A 21,104-nucleotide genomic window follows, 5' to 3' on the forward strand; every position below is an offset into this window, starting at 1 on the left:
GCTGGAGGAGCCCCTCACCCAAACAGTAGCATCGCAATGGCCACTGGTGAAAGCTGGAGTCAGAAAAGAGAAAAACATTTGGAAAGACAGGACAGACTTCCCCTGGAACAACTGTCCTGGACTGTAGGGGGAGGGGAGACTGTTTCTTCCAAGAATAAATTTCAACTCCTTAAAAAACCGCTTTGACTACCAGCTTCACAGATGCAAATACCAGTGGTTCAGTTTCGTTGGCATATCTCAACTGCGTCTCACACTCGGTAGGTCCCACTTGTACTTGATCGCCAACCTGCCAAAAGAGAAGGCTCCTCTCCCAAGGTATTAGCATCCACCCAGTTTGCTCAGCCAAAAGGCCAGATCCTCGGAGGCAACCTCACTTCAGCCTCCCTGTTCCTTCCTCCCTCCCAGAGTTCTGCCATTTTTACCTCCAAACAGACCTAGAATGAGCCCTGGCCCTTCTCCCTACCCCAACATCGGCCCAGGCCACCACCCTTCTGCTGGACTCTGCCTGTTGCTCCTCACAGATCTTGCCACTCCCACTCTCACCCCCCATACACACCCCGTCCCCACCCCCTGCACCCCAGCCTCCCTTCACTTTACACAGGGTCTTCTTCCCCCCACTCTTCTCACGGCTGACTCCCACCCATCGTTTGGTCTCAGTTTAAATGTTACCGTCTCAGAGAGGTCTTTCCTGGCCACCTTACACAGCCACTCTCCTTTTTTCTCTCCCTTTGCAGGTGGCTATACTATGTACTGGTTTACTGTTGGTCAGCCATCTTCCCCAGCACCTGCCCCATCAGACTGTCAACTCCAAGCATGGAGATCTTGCTCATTTGGTTCACTTTTATACACTCAGGGCCTAGCATAGCACCTGGCACATGATAGGCATTTGATAAATAATTTGAATGAATACATAAAGTCAAGGGAGAGGTTTATTGTGTAATAATTACAAATCATCCCAAAAGTCAATCCTATTATTTTTTACCTAAAGGATATCCTGAATATCGGCTAGTCATCTAACACTCTCAGCTACAGGATATACGGCAAGCCCAGTGTCTGTCTAATTCTAAAGGCCATCAAGAAATCCTGCTGCCTTCATGCTCTGTTACGAGAAATTCTCTGAAAGAGCAGCTCCAACCGCAATCCTGTATTCATCCAAAAATTCAACCTGAGTTTCTTATTAGTTTGGTACTAATAAATCCTGCCATAATCCCAATCTGCAATCTTTGGTGGGAACAGAGAGCCAAAGCTGAGACACAGGAGACACCTGCTTTTCAGGTATACCCCAAGACAAATCAGCAAGCAGCCATCCTTCCACCATCAACATGAAGGTGAGCTACATCTTTCCCCAGGATCTTCCATTTAAGCACCCTGCTGCATGCTGTCTCAAACCAACTCCTTTTTCATTCCTATTTGGGAAATGCCCTCAACTGAGACCACTGAAGGTACAGAAAAGCATTCCTTGGGAAGTGACACATAATATCTTCTTATTCTTACTGCCTAGAAGCCTGTCATCAAGCCCTCCCGTGCTTACGAATCAACAGAGGCTGGAATCTATGATTCCCCAGGACTGCCCCATTGCACAGCCCCAGGAGATCCATCCACAGTGGTACAATACAAAACCTGCACAACTGTACACAGTGGCTCTATCTCTTAAGGCCTGCTTCGGCTCTGTCAAGTCTGTGATCACTATAATTTGGGCATGAACTAAAAAAATTGTTCTTGTGCCAGAAAATTCACATTTCCTTTCATCACAAGTGAACAATTACTGGATACATCTATGAAACTCTGCAGTCTGCTCAAGAAGAGGATGATTATCACACTTCAAGGTTATTTTTTTAATCACTTCCTATCAAAAAAACTTGACATAGAAAAGTAAACTGAAAACAAAGATCACGGTATGATCACTGTCTGGGACATATTTACAGACATACTAAATAAATCAGTCAGGATAATCTGTAAGATCTAAATGAAACCAAAAGTCTTAAAAATGGAATAATCCCTCTCTCTCTCTTCTGTGACTTTTAGTTTTATAAATTTGTACTTGCATTGCATGGGTGGTGCTTTAAAAGTTACATTCTACAGCACACGGTAATTCAGATCTTGTCAGCAGAAAAGACTTTAGCTAGTGACTGAGATCTTGAGCCTGAAATTAGGTTAATGACAGTAGTACCACTCAGAGACTAAATCTGTAAACTACAAATGCAATAGTATATTGCATTATATATAATATAGTGTGGTATAGTCTAGTGCATCATATCAACTCAAAGCAAGCTGTAGGGCTGGGATTTAGAGACGGCGTCCAAAGTCATATGAGCTTTGCATCCTTCTCAATCTCTACACTCAGTTCCAAGACCTTCTTGGGACCCAGAAGACTCATGGAACACGGATGGAAACAATAAATCTGGAAGAAAGAACACCAAAGGGAATGCCCAGCTTTATACTAACTTGCCCTGTCATCTTCAGCATGCAGTGTGGGAGCAGACGATCTGGGCACAAATGCCAGCTTGTGTCACTTAACCTACTTCTCTACTATTCTCTCTTATCCATAAAATGGAAACAGTAACCTGCCTCAGGGGATTACACTGCTAATTAAATGGTGTCATACCCATAAGGTGCTTACTATATTGAATGGCTGTCATGAGTATTTAACAATCACTAGTTGTGATAATAATTAATTCATTAGATAAGGTCTATAGGATGGGAAATGTGTTCCTGAATGCTGAATACAATGCTAACTGAAAACATGTGCATTAAATTCATTTGGGGTCTTGTTTTGACTGGTTTTATTGTAACTATCATTAGGGATGGTCACGGGCTTTCTTCCTCTCCAGAGACTAGTTAATAGAAAGCCAACTGTACTCATCTTCAACTTTTGGCTTGTAGGCTCCTTGCGGCAGCTCCATTTGCCTCCACAGCGATTGGCTCAGGGTCCTGCACAGAGTCCGTCAGTATTCCATCAGAGTTCTTAAATGAATGAGAGCTTACCAGTTCTGAATCCAATGCAACAAAGGCCAAGCAGGCCAATCCTTTGATAAATAAAAGAGACCCTCACATCAGAGCACATCCAAAATTTAGAAGCACACTGGATCCTTCAAGCCAGTTGGCCCTATAAATAGCCTCCTGGTTAAGTCTCAAGACAGACTGACTGTATTTTTTTCCAAACATCTCCTGTCCCGTGTGCTCTTCTTACCATGAGACTCTGATATTCCTCCCATGAGGTAGAATGCATGATCCTTCTTTTTGAATCTGGACAGGCTTGTGACTAAGGCAAAAGGCATACTGTGGGACCTCCAAAGCTTTCATAAAAGACCAGACTACACTTCTTCCTGGTTCTCTTGGGACACTCACTCTAGGAACCCAGCTTCCATGCTATGAGGAAGCCCAAACTAAGCCATATGAAGAGGCCACATAGCATGGTCCTGCATGGGTGCTCTAGCCAATAGCCAAGCTAAGATCCCAAATGAGAGTCAGCCATAACTGCCATCACAGGAGCGAGGATGGCTCCAGGTGATCCCACACCCCTCATGCTCCCCACTCGTTATCCATATCCATAGCCTTCGAGTGTTCCTAGGTGAGGCCCCCCAGACATCACAGAGCAGAGATAAACTGTCACTAATGAGTCCTGCCTAATTTCCTAAACCACAGAATCTATGAGTGTACAAAATGCTTGCTTTGTGCCAGTAAGCTGGGGTGGTTTGTTATAGGCGATAGGAACAGAAACAGATTTTAATCTATATTACAGTAAAGGAATTGCTCAGAAAATTGAATTGTGGCAAAAACCAGGAACTGAACCCAAGCATCCCATATACTGACTAATGAACGAGTCAAAACAAGATTCTAAAACAATACTCTAACACACCTTCCTCTTCCATCTGTTGAGGTACCAGACAAAGTAAACAGTAACATTAAAACTGCTATCATTTATTGAATGCTTATTATGTACCAAGCACTACTCCAGGTACTTTACCCATATTAACTCATCCAAGTATCAAAACAACTCTAAGAACTAGGTACTAGCTTTACCCCATTTTACAGATGAGCAGACAAAAGACAGGACTAAAATAACTTGCCCTAGTAAGAGGTAGGGTTGGGATTTGAATCTAGCGATCTGGTTCCAGGATGGGTAATCTTGTGCAGGGCACTAGCGATGCTTCTCAAGCCTTATGCCTTGTGAAATATACTATACGTGAAGCAGCCAGCATGGTGCTTGGCACACAGTCAACACCCAGTGAGTATTGCTTCCTTCCTTCCCCAACATTGACATAATTTAGATTGCCACATTTTCTGAAGCAAAAATGATGTCCTTCTAAAGCCAAATGTACACCTCCCACATTCTGCTTCACTCCTTGTTCAACCAACTGATGGTGTCTACATTTTCATCCCCAGCCCTGACCTTTTCCCAGAACTTGTGAATTTAACTGTCTACCCAATTTCTCCACTTAGATGTCCAATTAGTCTCTCAAATTTAACACAAGCATGATATAAAGAAAAATCTTGTTTTTGCCCATACATATACCCTGCAAGTGTCTCTTCCCCAGACTTCCCTATCTCAGTGAACAGCACTGCCTTTTGTACATCCAGGAAAGTCCAGAGTCAATAGTAGTTCTGCTCGGCCCTGGCCATGTCAGCCAATCCAGCAGCCAATAAGGACAAATCTCCTGAGTTGATCCTGATTTCTCTCTCACCTCGCACCCACTGCACCCCCCTCCCACCCAAGCATCCAAGCTATACAACAGTGTCCTACCCAGCCTTCACCACACAGCAGCCAACGTGATTTCTTTGTAAAACCTAAAGTCAACCCCACCATTCCCTTGACTAAGCGCCTCCAGAGGATCCCCATGACACTCCAAAGAGCATCCAAACTCTTTCTCTTAGTTCTCCTCATTTTGGCCACTGCCTACTGTCCCTCAACCTCAGTTCCCTATCAACACCCTCCAGCCACACCCAGTCTTCCAGTTTTTCCGAGTTAATTCCCACCTCTGGGACTTTGCATTTGCTGTTCACTCTGGCTGGAACATTCTTGCTCAGATCCTTGCAGTGTAGCTCCTTGTCAATGCTCAGGGCTCGGCTCCACGTCACCTCCTCAGAGAGACTCCCTGCAGGAAGGCCAGTCGCCAGCAGCGACTCTGCAGCCCACTGCCTGACTTTGCTTCCTTCATACCTGACTCTCTATTGTGAGCTGAAATCGTCTTTTGTACTTATTTGCCTGTTTACCACGTGTCATCCCCACTGGAATCTAAGCTTCTAAAGTATCTGATCTAGTATATTTTGCTCATTGCTTCATCTCAGCACTTAGATCGGTGTCTGCTACATCACAGAGGTTCAATAAATATCCCGTTGGCTAAAATGAACAAATTCCTTGACTAGACGATAAATACCTGGCAGTCAGACCCCAGTAATTATTTATCTTTGTATCGCAAGTTCTGAGCCCAATATCTACCCCAATGTCTGTCTATAAGTAGTGAAAGAAAGAAGGGGGAGGGGTAAAGTGGGGCAGAAAGAAAGGAAGGGAAGTTGGAAACACAGCCATGGCACACCATCGAATTGTTCTGATTAGTGGATTTTACAGATGTAGTCTTACAAACACCCAAAAATTTAATCCCACATAGGGCTGATTTAATCGGCTGTCATTATTGAAAAATAATTACTTAAAATTAAGACTGTTTGAAAAAGTCAGAATGTGTGAATGCTCTTACTCTATCTGTTTCACAAACATTTTTCTACTAGCCAATCTGTGAACGTATCCAAAATGTAACATCTCCTAAATTCGGGGGTGTAGGCAAGGGAGTAGAGAAAGAGAAGTCCCGGGAGGAAACAAAAAAGGTAGAAATGCAAACCCGACCCCAAACAGCCTGTCCCTCCAGCAGGAAAGAAGCCACAAAATGCTCATGCGTTGAAAGGAGGCAATGCCTCTCTGCTCAGCACAGGGGAGGCATCAGCACTGACTTGCACACTTCAGCCCATCCTAGACTCTGGGTACAGCCTCTGGAACCTTCTCCCTCGTCTCTCTGTCCCACATGGCCCAGGTGAGCTGCTGCGGGTCACCCCAGCCCCCAGCCGCTGGGTTAGTCTCATCACACCATAGTCTGGAAACCAACCTTCCCCCTACCTCTGTTCTTCATGTAAAAGTTCCATTTCCACTGAAGGAAATTCTGGCAAAGATCAAGAATAATGGGGCCTTTAATATTCAAATCCTTCCCTCAGATTCACTTGAATGTACCTTCTTTTTGCCCTTTAAAATTACCTGGTGGTTTCTATATTAATCACTAAAGAGGAACTTCGCTGGGCTCTGCTATTCATACGCTACATCAGCTTGAAGCAGAACCCCATTAGCAAAATGACAAATGGTCTTGGGAAGGATCAGTTCAGTGGGATGATGAACACACACTCTTAGATGCTCCTGAAGACACCCAACATCCGCCCAATAGTCAGGGCCATGAACTGGCAGCTTTGGGCCATGATTGGGATGGGAGATAGATGTATAGCATTGGCCTCCCCTGGGAGCTCCGCCCACTAACCCTGAATTGGAGCTACTTGTCAACCTTTATTAGGAAGAGAACCACAGGGATACCCATCCACCTTCCAGGGGCAGTATATAACCCAGTAATTAAATGTATGAACCAAGAATCAGACCTCGGCTCTTGTCTCTAGCTATGCGACTTTAAGAGAAACTACTTGTTCTTACCTTCAAAATGGGAATTTTTAAAAAATGGGAATAAAGTGTTGCCTAGGTGGCTCAGTCTGTTAAGCGTCTACCTTTGGCTCAGGTCATGATCCTGGAGTCCCAGAAGCAAGCCCTGTGTCAGGCTTTGCACTCAGCAGGGAGTCTGCTTCTCTCTCTCCCTCTGCCCTTCCTTGCTCATGCTCTCTCTCTCTCTCTCTCTCTGTCTCTCTCTCTCACTCAAATAAAGTCCGTATTTAAAAAAAAAAAAAAGGGAAGGAGGGCAGCCTGGGTGGCTCAGCGGTTTAGTGCCGCCTCCAGCCCAGAGTATGATCCTGGAGACCTGGGATCAAGTCCCACATTAGGCTTCCTGCATGGAGCCTGTTTCTCCCTCTGCCTGTGTCTCTGCCTCTCTCTCTCTCTCTGTGTCTCTCATGAATAAATAAAAATAAAATCAATCAATCAATCAATCAATCAATAAAATAAAAAAGGGAAGGAATAAAACCTTTCCTTCATGCTATGATACACTTCAGCAAGATTATTCATCTAAAGTGCCTAGCATAATACCTGGCATACAGTAAGTAGTAAATGTCCACTGCCATAATTATCACTACTATCATCATTATCATTTATCTATTTTGGTATAAATAAGCATTGTACCTTATTTATTTTTTTTATTCCCAGAGCAAAGCAAAGGGTCTGGCACACTGTGGCTACTTAAAGATCATTTTTATTTTTTAAAAGATTTATTTATTATTTATTTGAAAGAGAGCACAGGAGGGAGGGGCAGAGGGAAAGGGAGAGAGAGTGTGAAGCAGACTCCTGTGCTGAGTGTGGAACCCCCTCAGGGCCGATCTCATAACGCTGAGACCGCGACCTGAGCCAAAACCAAAAGTCCCAACCCTTAACCCACTGCGCCACCTGGGCACCCCTTAGAAGATAATTTTTGAAATAATCAGTGTGGTAGGTAGAATCCAGAATTCTCCTGGATTATCTGAATGGGGCCAGTGTAATCACAGGGGACCTTACAAGAGGGAGGCAGGGGGGCCAGAGGCAGAGAAGGAGATGTGAGGATGAAAGCAAATGTCAGAGCAATGCAGCCATGAACCAAGGAATGTGGACAGCCTCCAGGAGCTGGAAAGAGCAAGGAGAGGATCCTCCCGTAAAATCTCCAGAAGGAATGCAGCCCTGCTGACACCTTAATTTTAGCCCCATGAAGCCATTCTGAGGTCGGACCTACAGAACAATACAGTAATAAATCTGTATTGTTTTAGGCCCCAACCAGTTCATGGTAATTTGTTATAGTAGCAACAGGAAGCCAGCACAATCGGTGATGTGTCCTGGCCGCTTGCCCTGTGCCAGGCGCTCCGTACATTTCACATATGCTCACATAAAGGCTCACAACAGGCCGGGGTGGGAGTTCCACTCTTGCCCCAGTTTTACAGACAGAGAAACCAAGGCCCAAGGTAACTAGGCAATTCACCCAACATGCAGAACAACAGATACTGTAGGACTGACCTGCAAAGCACTGTGTGCAAAGAAAAAAACCTTTACAGAGAAACTTTCATAAAAATTCTTACTGACTTTCCTACAAGGAACAAAGCCCTAAACTACAGGGCCACAAGAAAATGACAAAATTATTTCCGCAGGTTGTCCAGCTGCTATTTTCAGAGCCAGAGGCAGATCTTTTCATTCACAGAAAAAAGGCACCCACCAAGCAAGTTTGTGCAGAAGCCTCTAGGTCAGTGTCAGGAACCCAGGAGGAGGGTGTTCACCTGGGAGAACCATGCACTGAAGAGGAGTCCATCACCTCGGCCTGATGGGTGGTCCTCTGCAGCAGAAACGGGCAGCGCCGAGATTATTTTCATTCCCACCTGACTTGCATGGCCTGTCGTTTTCAACAAAAAGTCATGAACAAGCCCAATGCTGCAGAACCCCAAAAACTGGGAAACTCTTTGTTGCGAGGGTCACCAGGGCTGGCTTTCCCAGGAGCGATGATTCTCGAACTGCACCCAGGAGCCATCCTTGAGCTGCCCTCGTTCCTCACCTCCTCCACCACGTGTCGCCAGGTCTGCCTGCCTTAATACATTGGATTTTCCTGCGAGGTTTCATTTGGCAAAAGGGTTTCTCTACCACAATGCCATGGGAAGGGGGACTTTTCCTGTTATCTCAGGATGTATCTACTGAGACCCTGAAGCCAAAAACTGAGCATTTACTTATGTAGAAATTGCTAAGTTAAGGTCAGATTGGTTCAGAAACCACCTGCCATTTCCAGCCCATGTAAGAGAATTCACCAGAGAACAGGCGCTTCTTTGAAAAAAACACAGCATTGGGGAGCACAGTGGCAAAGAAGCAGCAAGGAAACTGCTCAGAGGGGTCAGAGTGGTTTGCAGAAGGGGGTGCCAGCATCTCGTACTCCCAGCTGCATGCTTGCTGAGCTGCCAACTTCATAGGCCTGCCTTGCACTGCTCCGGAAAAGAGTCTGCAAGATGTATGAAAATTCGGATCTGCTACATTAATTGCATAATTCCAGAGTATATGCAGATGGCGCCCCCTGGAAGTGTGCAATGAAGCCACCCCTGGGAAAATCAGACACGGGTTCCCACAGGGTGGCCTATAATGGCCGGATGAACACAGAGGGCAGCCACAGCATGGCCTGCTCCTCCCAAGCTTGGCAGTACAGAGATACATAGTGATTTCTCATGGGCCAAATGGACATGGAGGTCGGGTGGGGGGATCACTAGGTCAGGGTGAACCGAAGAGCAGAGCCAAAAGGGGAAGCATAAGGGACTAGCCAGGGAGGGCCTCACTCACACAATGGCGAAGTTTAGAGATCTCTGCAGGGGGCTGCCAAGAACTCACAAAAGCTCCTGAAAGTGGCTCAGGAGAACCACAAAGGACCACTTAGCTGATGCTAAGTAGAACATTCTGGCCTCCTCTCCATCCCTCTCCCTGCCACCTGACTCTGGAGAAGCCAGAAGCTGCAAAGCAAGCAGGGAAGGAGTTTGGACCTAGAAAGAAAGAGAACAAAGGAGGGCTCCCCTTGCCACTGCTGGCCTGGGGCATCTCAGGCCTGGCTTGACCTACAGGGAAAGTAGACCAGAGGTTGGTGTTTGGGCTTAGATTAACCTTGATTTTAGAATACTTGGAAAATAATTATTCATCTTTCTGTTTTTGTTTTTATTTTACTTGAAAAATGCCGGGGAAAGCTATAGGGTATTTCTGGGATACGATCCAGGGTTGACCTACCAGAACAAATGTGAAAGTCACAGCTGAAGAGAAGTAAGGCCAGATTCTGTTTGTATTCCCAATAAAGTCCAGCCCATTTAATAAAACAATTATGCAGCCTTAAAAAAAAAATGCTTCCAGCTTCCCACTGCCTCGCCTCTTGCCCATACCACCGTGATTGCTTGCCTCTATCTCAGTAACCTCCCAAATAGGATCCCTGCCTCCATTCTCATCCACTCTCTCTCCCTGCCCTATCCATTCTCTCACAACCAGCCCTGTTGGGGCAATAGCCTGACTTTGTGTAGAGACATCTCCTCCAGCCCAATCTCAGCTCTTGTGCTGGGCTTCCCTCTCCTTCACTCCTGGCTTCAGGGGTAAAGCACATGACCCAGGCTAAGCCAGTCTGCACATGTGATCCCCACCTCCCACCATGATTGGTTAAAGGATAAGCAGTCGACCCTAGACAAGCCAGTCAGGACCAAGAGAATTTAACTGCAAGACTTCTGTTGGAGCCTTAGAGAATGTAGCTTTCTTTCTGTGTCCTGAAGGACGTGAATCTGGAAGGATAAAGCCCCTAGAGCCACTGGCAGCCATCCTAGAACCGCCAGGTAGGAACTTGCCTAAGAACAAAGCAACGCAAAATAGACGAATGAAGAAATAGCCAATCCTGGATGCATCATCTGAGCCCTAGATTGAGCTCTGCCTAGACTGTTCAGTTACGAGAATCAATAATCCCCTTTTGGGCTGGATCCCATTTGGGCCAGGTTTTCTGTCATCTGCAATAGAAATCACCCTAACAGATACATCGGCTGATCCACGGACAGTGTTTATGCCCATTAGGCTCATGTCTCAATCAATCCAAACTTACAAATGGCCTCGTACCGCCACTTGGCAAAGGCCCAAAGCGGTTCTGATTGGTCTTCACAGCACCAATTCCAGCAGCAGCACTGCCATTAGGATTAATTCCTGGCCTGAAAAAGTACTAGCTTTCTCTTTCTTCACCTAAATTTAACATACACCTTCAAGGACACTGTCCCAACCTTTTTTCCTTCTTGGTGTCTTACCAATGTTGCTTTCTACCTTTAGCAAACATTTAAATACAATCACAGTTAGTATCCTGAAATAGGTTATAATTTCTCACTGTCCTTTCATCAATATTCTGACTTAGAATACTCTAACTCTCTTCAATCTATTTCTCTTATGTGCTTCTTCATCTGTCTGTTCATATATTAGAAACTCTAAAAGACAGAGAACAGGCCCCTTTGCAGGACACTTCACATAGGGCAAAGAGGAACAAGTAGCTTAATAAATGCTTACTGATGACAAAGACATGATGACAGTGGTGATAGTGGCTGTGTTACATACATCATTAGAAAGATGACTGTTCTTACCATTTAGAGAAGATTATTCCTCTAAATTAATAAAAATCAACTTTGTTCACTTACTCTCAGGAGGAGAAATCAGAAAGGTTTAAGCGATCAACTTAGAGCTCTTCCTAGTTCGCATATTTGAAGAGCTACCTTTGGTGTTTGAAAGCTTGGATTCTTTCTTGAAATACATAAAACTCCTCTTGTCCATTCAATAGCTCTAAGTAAAATAACATAGTGGTTCTAAATAATGAACCAAGCATTTTAAGTTTCCTTGAGATACATACAAGATCAAAATCTAAAAGGAATCCATTGAAAGCAGAACATCCCCCACAGATATTAGCCACATAATTAAAATTATTCATCAGCTCCCAGCTATAGACTGTGAGCTCACCCCTACAGGAAACTGCTCTTGGGATCATGGGCTTTATTAAAATAGGCATTACTGATTTCTGGAATCTTAGCTACAATAGCACTTCTGTTCTGTGGGGGTCTGACAGAGTAAGATAAGAAACTCTTGAGCCTCAGCACTTAAGCCACCAGGCTGTCAGGTACTTCCCTGGTCTGGAGGGCATCTTCCCCCTTCCAATCTTGTCCAGTCCATGCACCTGGGCTACAGCACACAGCGACAGTACTGAAGACATTGGTGGAACTCTGCTTTCTGGTCCTAATTTTGGCTTTTGATGTGACTGTAATCATCCATATCCTGATCTGACCCTGGTTGGCTTCTGGGACCTCTCATGATTGGACATAAAGTCCCTGCATGTTCTGAGACCGTGCGATGTCCTGCAAGATGTTGAAAATGGAGTGGACTTTGTTTTTTAAAGATTTTTTATTTATTTATGATAAAGAGAGAGAGAGAGTCAGAGACACAGACAGAGGGAGAGGCAGGCTCCATGCCGGGAGCCCGATGCGGGACTCGATCCCGGGACTCCAGGATCTTGCCCTGGGCCAAAAGCAGGCGCTAAATCACTGAGCTACCCAGGGATCCCCTGGAGTGGACTCTGATGATCAATAGACCAAAGCTGAATCTTGCTTTTATCACTTACTGTGTAAGGCTGAGCAAGTTACTTACCTTCTCTGAGCCCCAGGTTCACACATAAAACAAGAGTAATAATGATGTTCCATGAATACTTATCTTGCAGGGTTGGGGTTTTTTAAGTGGCATTTTTTACCCAAAACCACAATAAGATATTACCTCACACTGTCAGAATGTCTGTTACCAAAAGGTGATAGATTACAAATGCCACTGAGACTGTGAAGAAAAGGGATCACTTGTGCACTGACGATGTGAATGTAAATTGGTGCAGCCACCTTGGAAAACAGAATGGAGATTCCCCAAGTAAGTAAAAATAGAACTACTATCCAACCCAGCAATCCCACCCACTTTTGGGTATATCTCCAAAGGAAATGAAATCACTATCTTGGACACTATCACGTTCACTGCAGCATTATTCACAACAGCCATGGTATGGAAACGACCTAAGTGCCCATCAATGGATGAACGGATAAATTTAGATCTGTATTTATAAATACAGATATAGATACATGAATATATAGATACATATGATGGAATGCTATTTGGCCTTTAAAGAGAAGGCTATTTTGCCATTTGCAACAACGTGGGTGAAACACGAAAGCATGACATTAAGTGAAACAAGCCAGACGGACAAAGAGAAATATTGCATGGTATCATGTATACATGGAGCCTTTAAAAAAAAAAGTCAAACTCAAAACAGAGTAGAATGGTGGGTTGTCAGAGCAGAGGATGGAGGAGCTAGGCAGAGGCTGGCAAAAGGCTATATGACAAAGGTCTGAGGATCTAACATATAACACGGTGACCACCGTCGATCCTACGATATTGCACAACTGAAATTTATGAATAAAGTAGTACATATTCTCATAAAAAAAAGGTAAGTATGTGAGGTGATGGATGCCTCAATTAACTTAATGGCAGAAATCTTTCCACAATGTATATAGATGTCAAATCATAACGCTGTGCCCCTTAAGTGTATTTACAACTTAAATATATTACAATTGTATTTGTCAATGACAAATAACTAAAGTTCCTTAAAGCTGAAAAATGGTGTTTTTGAAACAGGCATGCCTGGTAGAGTCACACTGCTTTGAATTTCTGTAACAGACCAGAGAGGGAGAGGAGATGCAGAGACGTGAGGCCTTAGACAATTTCTGTCCACCCTGCTGTCACCAGCTACAAAGCTTGAACCACTGGCTCTTGGTCTGCCTTCTGACTAACTTTCCCCCTGATCTGAACATCTGGGCCTCTGATTTCTGGCATTGCTGGACCAACCTCAGTGCCTATGACAAAAGACCTAAAATTAATACTGAACTTCAAATGGGGCCATAATACTGGTCAAAGCACGACACCAATGACAGTATTGTGTACATACTTCCTCTAAAATCTCAGATGTCACTGATTACAAAATGCATCATTATTTTAGATGCTTCCAAAAATTAATATTTTACATGATTATGTATCATCGGTGCTAAGACATATTCTGATTTCAGGTATGGAATGAAAATAATGCATCTTAGAATTCAGGTAGCACCACAGAACATTTCCCTTGCAGAAACAGTTTAAAAATGTACACAATTCTTATTTGCAAGAGTCCTGCACAGAGCCTGGCAGATGGTAAATCAATATTTGTTAAATGAATATATACATGAATGAATGCCTTTCCTTATGGCCACCGTTGTAACAAGGTTCTGTCGCGTAAAAAAAAAAAATGTGATGCAGGAGGAAAATGTTGAGAAAAGTTAAATATATCATTTCACTCCACCTTCCACTCAAACTCATTTAAAAGAATAAACTTCACTCTCTACATCTTGTACATGTGCTGCTTCTTCAGCAAAGTGGAAACCTAGATACAGTAATAGATTCCAAAAGTTTAGTGTCTACCTAATTGCCACTCTTCAGGCAGACACTATTTTTAAGTGCGCAGTATCTGGGGCCATAAAACGTAAGGTGCCACTTCAGAAGCTTCTGGCAGCATCCTCAGGGCACACTTTGGGTTCCTATTAGCAAGGAGACAGCGTTAGCGTCCTTGATAACTGGGAATGCAGATCCACATCATGGAGCCTTCTCCCTCCTTTTGTACCACTAAATTGGCTATAGATTTGCCGGAACTCAACCAATCCCTGCATGGTGATGGGGGTGCAGGCAAGTGAGTCACAGAACCAAAGAAGTTCCTGCTAGAAGAATTTGCCTCCACTTCCTGCCCAGATTGGCTCCCAAGAGTTACTTTGCCCTATTTGTTGCAATTAAAATTGGTGCGTTTCACCTCAGGTACTACAGAGTCAGGTGTTATATAAAACAGATAGACAAAAGAATAAGAACTACACGAGCAGAGGCTAAATGAAAATAGATGGATTTGGGAGATTTGTAAATGCCGACAGGACTCCGGGAAAATTTCGGGGGACAAGTGCCATCAGCATCGGAGGGCCCTCCTTCTGTTTGCCCAGCAGTGGAAAGTCAATTTGCAGACCCCCCTCTTTTTATTTTAAGCCTTCATCTGCTGGTTGCTTAAAAGTGTTCACCTTAGACTCCTCTCTATGTAGAAGTCAAATTGCATCCGCGGCTACTAGATGTCACGTCCACATTGGGTGGAAAACAAGGAGTTGGAATAGATGAAGCCTGTTATGTAAGTGTCCCTCAATAGAGGGATTTTGCAGGGGAAAGGACTAAAGGTCAAAACAAGCCACTCAAAGGACTTTTCACAGTACACTTTAGGCCAATTCCCAGGACATGGTACTCTTTCTTGTACAAGTCAAGAGCAATAATGTCCATTTTGATGCAACCTAAGTGCCTCTAGAGCATGCATGTCTACACAGAAATTATACAGCTATTTGTTCATGGGTATACTTGGAGACCAAATATAAGGAGTTAACAGAGCCTGGACTGCTTCCGTTTTTTCCCAGAAAAAAAAAAAAATTACCTGTAAGTCGCCTCCTCGCCCTCACCCACATATGTTGGAACTGCAATCATTATCTCATTTCTGCTGCATACAATCAACAGTCCCCAGCACCCCATACCTCTTGGATGACACTGCTTTCCTCGTAATTTAAGAGGAAAGACTGATTCCACTGTGCTGGTGGCTGGAAACTCCCCAGACCTCTGCACTGACCCTCCAATTAGATCTTTCTTCTTCGCTCCCACATTGGTCCTTCTGGCCCAGACCTCTGTTGCGTGACCATTCAGGATCTCATTATCTATCGCCCAGATCACCCTGAGGGTCCCCAGCTTATGGTTCTTCCTCCTCATCCACTGGATGTGGATTCATACCCATTAGTGGTTTCATAAAGTGCAACACATCCCATGTCACCGCTCTCAAGGGCTCCTGATTCCTATGGAAATAAATCCATGCTCGGACGGCCCAGTCTGTAGTGCCTGCGAGACCCCAGCCTTCTTTTCCACCTTCATCTCCCCACATTCCCACAGAACAACTGGACACTTGCTCTTCTTCCAAGTAAGGGCCTCCATTTCCCTCTTTGGTACCTTGTGGATGCCTCCCCTCTGCTAGACCCTCTCTGCATCACTGCCATTTGCGTCATTTCATCCTTCAGAGTCCATCTGAAATGTCAGGTGCCAGGTGTTCCAGAAAGCCTTTCCAGAACTGGCTATAAACTCATCCTCTCTCCTAAGCCCTGAACATACACTCACTGCATCTCTCTTGAGGTCCTCACCCTATTCTGCTCCCCAACCTCCCCACCCCCATCCCCATCACCTCATCCTTCATTTTCTGGTATATCACTCACTAACACACTATACTCTCCTTCCTTCTCTGCAAAAGCATCATGGAATATGTGGCGAGTACTTGCTGAAGTGAACTGGAATTAAGAAAGAACTTACCAGCCCCGATTCCATAGACGGAGTTCACTCCGCTGTCCAGGACAGAGCTGCTGTCTGATGACACAATGAAAGTCACTCCAATAGCTGGAATTGGCCTCATCAAGCCTCCAACTCACCTTCTTATTGGTGTGCGGCTCTCTCACTGCCTCACTCCAAATCCATTAAGAGCAAAGACTGCATATAATTCCTATTTTCATCTCCTCTGGCACAGTGGTTTGCACATAGTAAGTATCTAATGAATGCAGCTGAACCCATTTACCCCATTCGTCATGTCACAACCAGAGAGCTGTAACAATGCTCTGAGTGTTCCCAAGAGTGTAGTACAGGAACCACTGGTGGTACACAAGATGGCATTAGGTGACACACAGATGAAACATTTTTTAATGGCCAAGCGTTTATTTTAATGAGCACTGGGCAAAACAGAAATAGTGCAGAATTCCTATGATTTCATGGATACCACTGCTTAGGGTAAGGCGAAATTTATTTAAGTTTTTAAAATAAGGGGTCAATTTAAAGAAAGGTAGAAACCAAATAGTGGTAGATATCGTTAAGGCAACACTAAATGTATTTAAGTTTTTAAAAGTGAAATCAAAGAAAAAAAGCAAATTAAGTAAATAGTGTTATAGCTGTTTCTAAATATGGCCACAAACCTTTAACTCAAAGGTGGCATAGGAAAGGATGAAATTTAGAAACCTCCCCCAACTAGTATTTCCAGTTTGAATCTGGTTTGCTCCCAAATGCCCCACACCTACTGCAAGATTTATCCTTTATAAACATCCCTTCATGTCACATCAGGTCTGGGAAACCCCAAGTAGCTCCCTACAACCAGCCACATCTCACCTCCTCTACTGACAGTTCTTATTTCTCTAATCCTCTTTCCAAGCCCTCCTCTAATTCCTGGGCATGGGGACTCCACCCTTTCTGCCCCTTGGGCAAATCTTGCAAATGGGCACCATCTTGCCTGTGCATAGACCATTCTCCCTCCCCTTTCTTTCCACTAGTTCATGCACATTCCTGCCCCTGAATAATGAAGTTCAAAACCATCCACTCCTTCCATTTCTTATTCCAGTCCATCTTGTACTGCACATTCTTCATCCACTCCATTAACGGGTTTTACCTGCGACACTGCTTTCATCCACAGGCATGCTTCAGCACCCTGATCAGAATGTGAACTCAGCAAGAAGTCAGCAAGGGCAAAGACTATGTCCTTAACATTGTGTGAAGACCCCATCAGCCTACAAGAGGGCTGAGCACGTGTCTCATAATGGATTAAACCAAAACCAACACATCTAACACTGATGCTCTACTAGTATGTCAAACACGAACTCGGTTCCGGATAGTTCACCCACAGCATCATCCAAGTGGGATTCTTACTGCACTCATCCCAAAGACCAAGCTTTAATAGTCTTCCTGCACAATCAACTTGGATTTATCATTAGACTTCATCCTCAGGGGCAGCCCAGGTGGCTCAGGGGTTTAGCACCGCCTTCAGCCCGGGGCGTTGATCCTGGAGACCCAGAATCCCGTCCCGCGTCAGGCCCCCTGCGTGGGGCCTGCTCCTCCCTCTGCCTGTGTCTCTGCCTCTCTCTCTGTCTCTCAAGAATAAATAAATAAATATTTTTTTAAAAATTCATCCTCAGGTATATTAACAAAGAAACCACTCAACCTGGGTTCATCACTAACACTTTTACAGAACTCATCTATCCCAGGTCAGCTGGGTGGCTCGTTTGGTAAGGCAACCAATTCTTAATCTCAGCTCATGTCTTGATCTCAGGGTTGTGAGTTCAAGCCCCACACTGGGCTCCACTCTGGGTATAGAGCCTACTTTTTAAAAAAACAAACAACCAACAACAACAACAAAAACACCTCATCTGTCTCTTCAAAAGATTTGATGGAATCTAAAATTCAGGAGGCTTTTGCTCTCAAAATTAATTTTACCTATCATGATTTCGAAATACATAAGAAATCACCTATCCTACATTATACTTCTCTTTCTCAATCTGTTAAGAGGTAATTCAGTATTTCAATCATTTGAGGAAATACAGTCCAGTTCATAAACATGGACGTTGGTTTTACTCAGACCTGTGTTAGACACTCAACTGTACCATTTGCCAGCTCCAGGACCTTGGTGAAATTCATTTACTCACACAGCAAACATTAATTGAAAGCCATGGTGTGCTAGGCACTGTGCCTGACTCGCTAAGCCTCAATGTTCTCCTGCAGATGGGGATGATGGCATTCCCCGACAACAGACACTGCCAGGATTAAATAAGATAATGTATGCAAAATGCCTGCCCCTCTGCTAGCTCAGGGTTAGCGAATAGTAGCAATAAACATTAGTTGTCACTGTCCTTACCACGTCATCTTCATTGTGATCTTCTTCAGTCCTAGCATTGCCAGTTAAGGTCCCCTTCTTAAAACTCCCTCTTCCCTGGACTTCAGGAAGATGTCATCTTGGTGTTTTAAATGTATTAATTTAGTTTTCTCTAAGTTAATAAACAGAAAAGAACATTTTCAGTGAATGACAGGCATGATGCAGACCACGACAACAGTCTGCTGACAGAGTGTGGCCTGCACAAGTGGATGGACAAAAAAGCATCTCTGAGGAGGTGACATTTGGACTGACGTGTCAGAGGTGAGGAGGAACAAGTCACAAGAAGATCTGGTGGGAGAAAATTCCAGGAGAAAAAAAAGTCTTACAAAGGCCCTAGAATAAGAAGGGACTGGTTTATTCAAGGGTGCCTAGGTGGCTCAGTCCATTAAGCATCTGACTTTGGCTCAGGTCATGATCCCGGGGTCCTGGGATTGAATCGAGCCACTCTCTGGGCTCCACTCAACAGGGAATCTGCTTCTCCCTCTGCCCTTCCCCTTGGTCAGGCATGCACATGCTCACTGTCTCTCTCAAATAAATAAATAAAATCTTTATTTAAATAAAGAAATAAACCTAAAGAGGACTAGATTCTAGATGAGATTTGGAAAGGAAGTAAGCAACACTCTCACACGGGGCATTGCAAACCAGCATTAGAAGCTCAGAATTAATAATGCCAAAGGGACAGGGGCACTATTCAAGAATTATAAGCTGTGGGTATGACGGGATCTGATTTACATGTTTAAAGATAATTTTGGCTGCCCTGCTGGAAACAGATTATGGAGAACAGGAGGGAAAGCAATAGAAAGGCTATGTCAGCCATCCAGCTAAGAGGGACACATCAGACTTGAGTGGCAGGAACATAACATGGGTATGTTTTAGAGGTCACAGTCAGCTTGACTTATTGATGAATGGATGTGAAGTGTCAAGGGGCAGAAAAGAAAGGATTTGCCCGTGCATCATGCCTGGATTTCTGTTTGAGCAACTATATCCACGGTGGTGCCATTTATTGAGAAGAAGAAATCTCGGGGAGGAGCAGGTTTGGAGCTGGAATGGGCAGAAACGTCAAGGGGGCAGGTGGATGTGCAAATTTGGAGATACACACTTAGGAGGCTCTAGATCTGCCGACATCACCCAGGGAGAACTGCAGACAGAGACCAGACGGACCTCAGGTCCAAGGGCTGGGGCATACCACTATCTGGAAGGAGAGCACCAGAGAAGGAGCCAACAGGAAAGTGAGGAGCAGCCATGACCATTGAAGGAAAACCCCCAAGGAGATAATGTCACAAAACAAGCCACAGAAGTGAAATGCTTTGGGACACTCGGGTGGCTCAGTAGTTGAGCGTCTACCTTCAGCTTGGGGCATGATCCTGGGGTCCTGGGATCAAGTCCCACATCAGGCTCCCTGTGAGAAGCCTGCTACTCCCTCTGCCTGTGTCTCTGACTCTCTGTGTGTGTTTCTTATGGATAAATAAATAAATCTTTAAAAAAAAAAAAAGTAAAATGCATTAAGAAGGTGGAAGCGGTCAACGGCTCAGAAGGCCTCACGGTGTCAAGGAGGATAGGCTGGTGCTGCCTGGCATCCATCTACCTCCCCACCTTGATAACACACCCAATTTCATGCATATGTTGGTTAAATGGCCACATGTTTAAAGAACATAGGCCCCAGTCATAAGTTCAGGTAGTAATTCCCAATTAGTCCAAGCCAATAATGATAATACCTTGTCCCTTTGATGCTGATTGCTTTAAGGGTGGTTGTAAGGGGAACTATGCTCTAGAGCTCTGGGGAGGGCGTGAGGGAAGTCCTCCCTGATGAAAAGAGAAATGTAAGGAAAAGCCCACTTCACTTCCATCCCTGCATTTCAAAGACATGATGCTTGCCGGAGCTTCTGCAGCCCTCTTGCCACCACTCAGGGAGCATTGGCCAACGAGATGAAGGGAGGCGGGGTGGAAAGCTGGACAAACCTGGGTCCTCAGTGTCACTGCAAAGCAGCTGAGCCAACACTGCAAGCCCCACGTTCAGGGAGAAGATAATTCACTTAACAGAGAGCGTCCTTACTGCTTAAGCTTCTTTGGATAGGACATTCTGCTACATGCAGCTAAAGCATCCTGATACTTGAGACACAAGAACAGAAAGGGGAACGCAGTGGCCGCTGAGGACGTCGGTCAGAGCAGCCCATGTGAAGAGGTGATGACTTAGAAAGAAGGCGGGCCGGGAAAAGTGGAGACCATGACCATGACCCCAGACAACTCTTACCATCCATTTGGCTGTGAAGGGTGTAAAGGAATTAGCTGGTGGCCACCGGGGATGTGGAACAAGGGATGCTAGAAGGTACTGAAGCACGTTCACATACTAGCGGGGAAATTTCAGTAGAGGGGGAGAGGGTGATGGCTGGGGAGAAAGGAGGAGGCCAAAAGAGCATCAGTGGTGGGGTCCCCAGGATACTTGGAAGGACCAGACCTACTTAGTCCACTGGGGCACAAAGGTAGGGTACTGAGTATAGACGTGGGTAGTCTGGCAGGAAGTGAAGTCGTTCTGGCCAATTACCTGCTTTATTCTCAATGATGTAGGATGCTCACAATGTCTCTCAAGGCCTGTCTAAAACTCTC

General features: G+C 44.7%; 1 protein-coding gene across 5 annotated transcripts in view; it reads right to left on the bottom strand.

The window, feature by feature from the left end:
* Positions 1 to 21,104, bottom strand: part of KCNK10 (potassium two pore domain channel subfamily K member 10) — a 133,152-nt gene that overhangs the window by 86,272 nt on the left and 25,776 nt on the right. The window contains exon 2 of one of the 5 annotated variants that reach the window (XM_072762189.1): positions 18,483 to 18,612. The exons of the other annotated variants lie outside the window; for them this stretch is intronic. The gene's annotated coding sequence lies outside the window, so the exon portion shown is untranslated. The remainder of the gene's footprint in view (positions 1 to 18,482; positions 18,613 to 21,104) is intronic. 5 annotated transcript variants of the gene reach the window in all.

The sequence above is a fragment of the Vulpes vulpes genome, chromosome 6 (assembly GCF_048418805.1).
Source record: "Vulpes vulpes isolate BD-2025 chromosome 6, VulVul3, whole genome shotgun sequence".
In the NCBI taxonomy this organism is placed as follows: domain Eukaryota; kingdom Metazoa; phylum Chordata; class Mammalia; order Carnivora; family Canidae; genus Vulpes; species Vulpes vulpes.